Source organism: Miniopterus schreibersii, assembly GCF_964146895.1.
Source record: "Miniopterus schreibersii genome assembly, chromosome: 8".
In the NCBI taxonomy this organism is placed as follows: Eukaryota; Metazoa; Chordata; class Mammalia; order Chiroptera; family Miniopteridae; genus Miniopterus; species Miniopterus schreibersii.
In genome coordinates, this window is record NC_138109.1 from 14,200,139 (window position 1) to 14,209,449 (window position 9,311).

Sequence of the window (9,311 nt, forward strand, 5' to 3'; positions counted from 1 at the left end):
ACAATCATATACTTTACAGAGTGGTCCCCTGATGTTTTAAGTACCCACCTGGCACTGTACATAGTTATTACACTATTATTGACTATGTTCCCTATAAGAACTCATTCTTTTATGTTGAGGTCTCATTTACATACAGTAGAGAGTACAAACATGAAGTGTGTTTAGCGGATTTTTACAAATACATTCAACCCTGTAACTGCTTCCCAGATGGAGATACAGAACATTTCCATCACCCCAGAAGATTCCTTCACCTTCTCCCTCAATAACCACCCTTCTTCCCCCCAGCTGATCTCTGGCTTCTGTCAACATAGATTACTTTCACTTGTGTAAGAATCCCATCTGCTCTTTTGAGAACGCGTTTTTTAATTGCTACAGAATATTCTGTCCTATGGATGTATCGTTGGACACATATTTTGCTTTTAGTTTCTCTTGTTATCAATGGTGCTACAGCGAATGCCACATTCCTAATTATCTCCTTAGGCTAGACTCAGAAGTGAGACTGATGATTGAATCTTGGTAAATATTGACAGATTGCTTTCCTAAAAGGTTGTACAGCTCCACCAACAGGGAGGAACAAGCTGCGGGGACACAGCATGATTCGAGTCCAGCTCAATCACCTGTATTCTTAGGCTGTTTTGGCTAGAATCCTCAGCGTACGATACTGTGGTGCAGCAGCGTGGCTCCATCGGAAATGTGACCGGCATGAGGACTCATGACAGGACCTCTCTTGGTCCTGAGTTTGAGACTCAGCTTTACAAGGTTAGAACTGTGCACAGCTGGTGAGAAGGAAGCACTGAGATGTGGAGAGAGGGCACTTATATTGAGCCCCACAGACTCCCACAGCTCTGGGTCCTTAAGGAAAATGAAGTTTGGTCCAGCATTCTTTGCTGATTTGTTCTTTCCACCCTAAACTTTCAAACCCCAGGCCCTGTGCAATCTCCGACATGCCCTTAAATCTTCTAGTTCTCCCCATCTGCCTGATCACAGCCTAGTCCAGATCACCATCCTCTCTCACCTAGACCTTCACAACTCACCTCCTCACATCCCTCTTGCCTACATTTGGTCCAATCTCCACCTGGCAGCTAAAAGTGATCTTTTAAACTGGAAACCTGATCATGTTGAAAATCTCTACTTAAAAACCCTTTGGTGATAAAAGAGTTTGGTGATGGAATGGATAAACAAAAATCAATGGATAAGTGGATACACAAAATGTGCTATTCAGTGTGGGACAAAAGTAGGTTTACAGTTGTTTGTATGGAAAATAACACAGTAATAAATAATAATACCAGAATAAACTGTGTTTTGCATACTTACAACTGTAGACCTACTTTTGCCCCAACCTGTATATACACAATGGAAGATTAGTCAACCTTAAAAATAAATTCTAACACTTGCTAAAACATGAATGAACCTTGAAGACACTGTACTAAATGAAAAAAGTCAGACACAAAAGGTCAAATATTGTGTCTGCTTATATGAGTTACCTACATATAAGGTCCTGCTTATATGAGTTACCTACAACAGTCAAATATATAGAGACAGACAATAGAAATTGCCAGTGGGTAAGGGGAAGAGGGAATGAGGAGTTCTTGTTTAATGGATACACAGAGTTTCATTTCGGAAAGATGAAAGTTTTAGAGATGGATAGTGGTGATGGTTGCTACTGAACTCTGCACACATTTTTTATTAAACCAATAAATTTTATGTAACGTATATTTTGCCACAATTTTTAAAAAAACCCTCAACAACCCAATACTTTTATTTCAAAACCCATTAACATGGTCAACAAGACCTTACTAGATCTGCCCCTGCCTCATGTTGGGGTTTTAAGGCTGATCATCACAACTTTTCGCAAATCAGTTGGGATATCGACCTGTTAAGAAATAGAAATGGAAGATAGATGGAGAGAGAAAGGTATGGGTTTTATTATTGATAACATTGGGCTGGAGACAAGGCTTGCACCTATAGCCACAATGGAGCTTCTCAATACCTTCCTCCATCTGTTGCCTTTCCCCAAATCCTGATTTGAACTTCCAGCTCAGGCTTTGGTAAAGCAGCTGGGAATATATATTCCCTCCGCCTAGGGTGCTCTTCACTCCTCAGCTCTCTTAGCTATTTGCTATTCATCAGTCATTTCTTAGTGTTGGGGGCAGATATGTTGCTCATGCTCTGTTGACTGTGATTGTGAAAGGGAGGAGGGCACCTAATAGGAATAGGGCCATAGTTGTTTAATGATTACTCACCTTACTAACTATAGATAAGAAGTTTCCCTACAGACCCTGGGAAACTAAAGGATGAACTACAAGAAGAAAAACAGAACTGTAATAAGATAAGAGACACCTAGGGGGCTGGATGGGTCCATTGCTCAGAAAAGAAAATGTATTTTGAGAACAGACAAAAGACAAGATGTGCTTTGATTTGGTTGCTGTGCCTGGAGCCTGACCTCCCTCTGGGAGTTTGCCTCACAAATGCTGACCATTCTCAGGTTCCAGGAACTGGCTGAGCTGGGTTTTAACACCATTGAAAATTAACTACCTTGTTATTGGACTTCAAGATCCTGGAAGGAGACACCCAGACCACAGACCCTACAGCCATCCTCCCACCACCCCCTACCCCCTTGCAGGCAGCCTTTCTTCCTTACCCCTATATAATCAACCAGCTAGTAGAAGGAGGGCAGAGCAGATTTTATATGGACAAATCTTGCTGCTCTCTTGCCCATATTGCCGGCATTACTGAAATAAATGCTCATATACGATTCAACCCTGTCTCTGCTTAATTGGCTCAAGTGGTGACAGGCAGCCCAGACCCATTGTGTCATGTTTCATTAGTATAAATGTAACATGCTCAGAAAGGCCTTCCATGATCCAAACGACCCATCCTACCTCCACTCCCTGCCTACTAACTGGTCTTGTGGCTCCTAAAGCTACTTCTTCCTAACACTTTCCACAACTTTATATAAGTGTCCCTTTCCTTGAGAAGGTAAGCTCCGTGAGAGCAGGCCCTCTGTGTGTTTTGCTCACTGTCCTGTGCATTGTAGGATGTTTAGCAATATCCTTGGTCTCTACCTTCTGGATGCTTGTAGCACCTCCTAGTTGTGATAACCAAAAGTGTCTCCAGACATTGACAGATGTCCCTTGAAAAGCAAAACTGTCCCATTTGAGAACCACTGACTTAACTGTGTGTTTAAGTGGCTAAAAGGGTATGATGTAGACTCCTCTAAAAGAATAGAGGAGATAAAAAATATAAGGAGATACCCTTCCCTAAAAAAAAAACCAAAAGAACAAAAAAAACCCCACGAAAATCATCAGAGGGATGGTCAGCTCTGGGCAGAACTGTGAACTTTGACCTTACCTGTCCACCTTCCCTTTCTTAACTGGTTTCTTTTCTTTCATGACTCCTATTATTACTTAGAAAAAAATTAAGTTATCCAGAAAAAAATTAATATTTGCATTCATGCTAAAGTGAGACAAGCAGTATACAAGTTACTAGAGAATGAAACATAAGCATTATGTGAACACTTCACTATATGTAAACCATATCTCAAAAAAGTTAATTAAAGAACACAGGCATTGTAATCAGTCCTGGGTTCAAGTTCCAATTCAGTTGTTTCCTAGCTATGTAATTTTGGACAAGTCCTCTCACCTCTTAGAACCTCTGCTTTCTCAGTTGTAAAAGGGGAGTAATAAGAGTGCATACCTCACAGGATAACTGCAGAGATCATGCATAGACAGCACTTTGCACTGTGTTTGACACAGTAGGTAATATGAATATTACTTCCTTTTATTTATATTACCTATTTACATTTATCTGCTGTTCATAGGTGAAATTGCTCTCTGATGATCTGCTTCCTGTGGATCCATTCTAATTAGAGGCATCTCCACTTGCCTTTTCCCATGTGACCCTTTGATCAGGTAGAAAAAGTAATGTCCAGAAACACCAATCTATGGGACTTAGAACATGGAAGCTTGGCTCCACCACTGACTTATTAGGAAATTAAATTACTGAGTCCCTCTGAGTCTGTTTCCTCAGCTGTAAAATGGTATGGTAATACTATTTACTTTGTAAGGTTCTTGAGAGATTTACAAATGATGTTACTCTTCTAGACAGGTCTGGGAATTCAGATCCGAGTAGGCTGAGGCAGCAGCTGCACTAATAGAACCTGCCACCAGGGAGCAGGATCGCTACATCCAAGTTCCCACCTAGTCAAGATATTTTTTGAGCGTTGGTTGTCCAACTTTTTATTTTGAAAAAATTCAAATGTACAAAAAAGTTGACTAGTATAACAAACCCCATGTTACCAGAACTAGGTTTCAACAACTACCAACATTCAACTGTCAACGTAAGAAACATTCAAACCTGTGAAGAATTTTTGTGAGTTTATTTGAGCCTGTTGACAAATTGCCCGGAAGCAAAATCTAGATTTTGCTCCAGAGAATGGTAGTTCTGCACTTTATTTTATACATTATAATGAAAAGAGATGATGCAAGCAAAGCAGGGGGAGAAGGGGGTTAGCCTCAGGGGCTGGAGAAAAGAAAAAATGAGAGACACACTTTTTACATAGGTGAGTAAAGGATTGTTAACAGTCAACGATTAACCTGCTAAAACAATGAGAGGACTTATGGTCTCCACCTTGGTGCACTGGTTGCAACCAGTGGGGTCCGGACAAATGGGAATCACCCTGACATTCCAAAGGAATGTTATCATAGATGCAAAAAGAAAATAGACAAGCTTAGTTAAGGTAAAGATTGACCTTTGTCAGGGAAGATACCAGCTTAAGACAGACTACCCACAAACTGCTTTTAGTTAAAAAAGTTTTAATTTCAGACCATCCTTTGTGGTTACTTTAGGTCTCTGAGTTTGCAAGGCTGCCATGCAGGCCTTCCTTGAGCTGTCAGGTTTGCACGTGGCGCCTTTTTGTCCACAGTACCAATCTTCCTCCCTCTTTTTGTTTGCTATGCTGCCTGTGGAGTATTTTAAAGCATATCCTGGACCTCATTTTTATGTTATCCATAATACATCACTGTGCAGTTTCATTTAAAAAAAGGGGGGGGGTGTATTTCTATAAGCACAGTGTTATTATCACACCTAACAAAGAACTATAATTCCTTAATCTATCAGTTCATATTAAAAATGCTGATTGTATAAAAAATGTCTTTTGACGGTTCACTTGAATCAGGATCCAAATGTTTTTGCGTTTGGTAAAGTCTTGGCTTTTATGCTTTAACATTCTACCTTCCCTTTTTATTTTCACGCCATGAATTTGTTGCTGGAACCAGGTCACTTGTCTTATAGAATTCCCACATTTTGAGTTTACTCAAAATTGTGGTGATAGCCTGTCCCCCATATTTCTAGTAACTTAGTAATTAGATCTTGGCTTGATTGGGCTTAGATTCTTTTTTTTCTTCAGACAAGAATATTTCATGTGAGCACCTGATGATTTTAAGGCTGGTTAGTAGGTTTGGGCTGTGTCAGCCTAAGCTCTCCATTACAAAGTTACCCAACAATTTTTCACCCAGTTGTTTTAGCATCACTTCAAGATCATTGCCTACACTCAGTATTCCATTAGGGTTTGTTTGTAAAATCATGCTTTTCTAATGCTATCTCTTCTGTGTTTATTGGTTGGAATCTTTTATAAAAATAACTTTTCCTGTGACCGATGTGCGATAGGCAGTTAGACAGACATCGTCCAGCAAAGACATTGGGCCAGGTATCAGTCACCAGGATGGAAAGCCCTGGATGCCTAGCAAAGGACAATTATAGGGTGGGACCTCACCCCAAAGGTGGCCTTTCCTCCCTTAGCATATCACTGTTCATGTGGTTTGGACCCCTGATCTTTCCTCCCTAAAGATAACATCTAGGCCTCAGTTGTATTTCAGCCTCAGGCCCAGAAAAGCAGCAAAACCAAGCACAGCTGATCTCAGGGCAGCTGCATTGGATAATAACCCCCACCCTGGTGCCAACCAATCAATCAGTGGACACGGAAACCCTGAAAGGACATACCTGGAAAACTACTCCATATTATAATGAGATCTTCCCCTGGGACTTCGCGTAAGATCTCCAGGCTTAAAACCCTTAGGAGGAGGACCCAGTGGGCTCTTCCTCCTGGGAGCGTGCCAGCCAGCGCTGCCTTTCCCTCTCCCTTCCTTTCCCCCGCCCCCACCCCAGGCATGTTAGCATTCTCCAAGGGCCCTTCTTTTGCCTCTTATAACTTGTTTCCTGAGCCCAGTTCTTCTAGGAATTACTTCTTCCACCTCTGTAATTTTACCAAATAAATATTCTCTTGCAGTTTGGGTCTTGGATCTGAATTCTTTCCTAGCCAGAACCCAAGTACCAAGGTTGCTGAACCCAGGTCAGGTCTGATCCCCACCGCGCTAACACCCAGTGCCATTCCCACTGCCTACAACAGATGTTAACTAGACTTACTGCGATCATTTCACAATATATACATATTTCAAATCATTATGTGTACACCTGAAACTAATATGTTATATGTCAATTATACCTCAATTTTAAAAATATAACTTTATCTACTGTTTAGTTACCTAGAATGTAATCCAGTAAGGAAAGACCAGGAAAATGTTATATATTTCCCTTTATTTATCAACGTTCAGAGTAATTAGTTGATTCCCTATAAAACTCCAATAACAACAAATGTGTTTTCCTAAAATCATTAATGGATTTTTATATTTTTATGTGTTATAATCTATTAAAGTCATTTTTCTTTTAATGCTCAAATTGTTTCATTAATTTGAGCCAGTGAGGTCCCTTGTATTGGTTCCCCAGTCATTGTTATGTGACCCTAATAGCCTGATAGTTTCCTGGCTTCCAGGCACAAGATGCTCAAGCTCACCTTTCCTGCTCCAGATCTGAGTAGCCTTGATTTTCTTTAATTTTTCATTTTTTTTAATTGGAAAATGGTATTTAGAGACCAAATCTATGCACTATGGGTGTTCATCACTATTAGGCTGGTCATTGCTTCAAGGCAGAATTGAAAAATACATTTTTAAAAACCCAAGTACCAAGGCAGAATTGAAAAATACATTTTAAAAACCCAAGTACCATACTTCATTCCACTACCTAATTCAGATCTAAGATAATTCTAAATGTCTTTAAAACTTGTAACTCTTTCTGATACATTGAAAATCTTGATTCCTAATGCCATTAACATAATGATTTATTTGCTTTATCCTAAAATATAACTATCAGTTTCAAAATAGCGACATCAATATTACTACTTAAAAAGAGACTAACAAATGCAATTTAATATTTCTATGCAGTTCTAGCTATCCTTAGTCTATATCCCATTAGGGAGATACAGTCAAAATACTTATAAAGCCACTTGAAATTATTTCCTCTGTGTAGTTATGCCACAAATCTGACATATAAATTATTCATGTGTTTCCTTTTTTTTTCTTTTTTTTAAAATATATCTTTATTGATTCCAGAGAGAGGAAGGGAGAGGGAGAGACAGAAACATCAATGATGAGAGATCGGCTGCCTCCTGCACACCCCCCACTGGGGATCAAACCCGAAACCTGGGCATGTGCCCTGACTGGGAATCAAACCATGATCTCCTGGATCATAGGTTAATGCTCAATCGCTGAGCCACGTCCGGCCAGGCATTTGTTTCCTTTTTTAAAAAATTTTTATGCAGTATTTTATTCTTTTTATTGACCTTTGTCTTACAAATATGCTAAATATTTATAGGGTTCCAAAATAGTAACTATATAATAAGGTAGATTCACAGAAGTTTCATTCTCATCCCCACCCCCTCCAATACACATAGTAAACCATTTTCAGAAGATTGAGACTGTGGTTGATGAAAAAACACCTGTGGTACCTATATACAACGGAATATTACTCGGCCATAAAGAATGAAATTTGGTGCAATCTCCCTCCCAGGAGAGTACCCACACCTTTTCCTTCCCCTCTCCCTCTTTTTTTTTGCTAATCCTCACCTGAGGATATTTTTTCCATTAACTTTTTAGAGAGAGTAGGAAGCCAGGGGAGACAGAGAGAGAGAAACATCGATGTGAGAGAGACACAAGATGGGTTGCCTCCCACACATGTCTGGACTGGGGCTGGGGATCAAACCTGGAACCCAGGTACTGCAACCCAGGTATGTGCCCTTGACAGGGAATCAAACCTGAGACCTTTCAGTGCGAGGGCCGACCCTCTAACCATTGAGTCACACTGGCCAGGGCCCCTTCTTCCCCTTCTTCCCCCACAGGCGTTCATCTCCTAAACTCTATGGGACCCCATGAGGCTTGCAACCAGGGGAGCAATGGGTAGCTTGTCCAAGTCTAACCCCTGAACCTGTCTCCAAGGCCCCCTTTTCTGTGACTTCCCAGTGAGCCAAAGCAGCCCCATCTAGACCCTCCTGCTGCTTTTTTCATTCTAAGCCCTTCCTTGTTTCACCGACCCCACCAGTCAATAATATTATAATAAATATGTATGATGCCTGTTGGGTACTGGGAATATCGGGGGAACACTTTATAAAGTATATGATTGTCTAATCACTATGCTTTACACCTGAAACTAATATAAAATAATCGTGAATGTAAACCGTAATTGAAAAAAAAAGTTTTTAAGATTGGGGTTTATTCTTCCATTGTTTAACTTTTAAATATAAGCAATTAATGTAATTTATGTCCCCTGATTATGTACACAGAAGATACCATCTTATAAACACTATTATGCACCTTGCTTATTATACTTTATATGGACATCACTTCAAATTAGTGTTTACTAGTGTATAAGAAACCTTCCGCATATCTTTTTATTTTTCACTAAGAAAAATTAAACCTTATTTATTTTTTTAACCAGACCACTAGGAAAATATATCACAACCCCAAAACAGCAAACAGACAGGCTATATTATCAACAAGCTGGTAAAAAGACAAGGTCCTCACCAAAATGGTAAGGTGCCAGGGCTGGGGTAGGCACACTGCATGTTGCAAGAACTGCATACCTTTTTACGGCTGCATAGCACTCTATCCTATGTACTATAATTTATTCAGCCAGTTCTTGACATGTGAGCAGTTTCCAATTTTTTGCTATAATAATGCCGTGATGAATAGACTTGTGCATACAGCTTTTTGTATTTTTGCCAATATATCACTTGGCTAGATTCCTAGAAGTTAAGGATCTAACCTGGAATTACTGGGTGAAAGAGTGAAAACATGTAACGTGGCTATATATTGCCAAATTTCCTTAATTAATCATTTTGCCTTCCCACTAGTATATGGTATTTTGGTACCTATCAGAGAAGGCTGCAGAGATGAATCACAGGCAAGGTTCCTGTCAAGAGT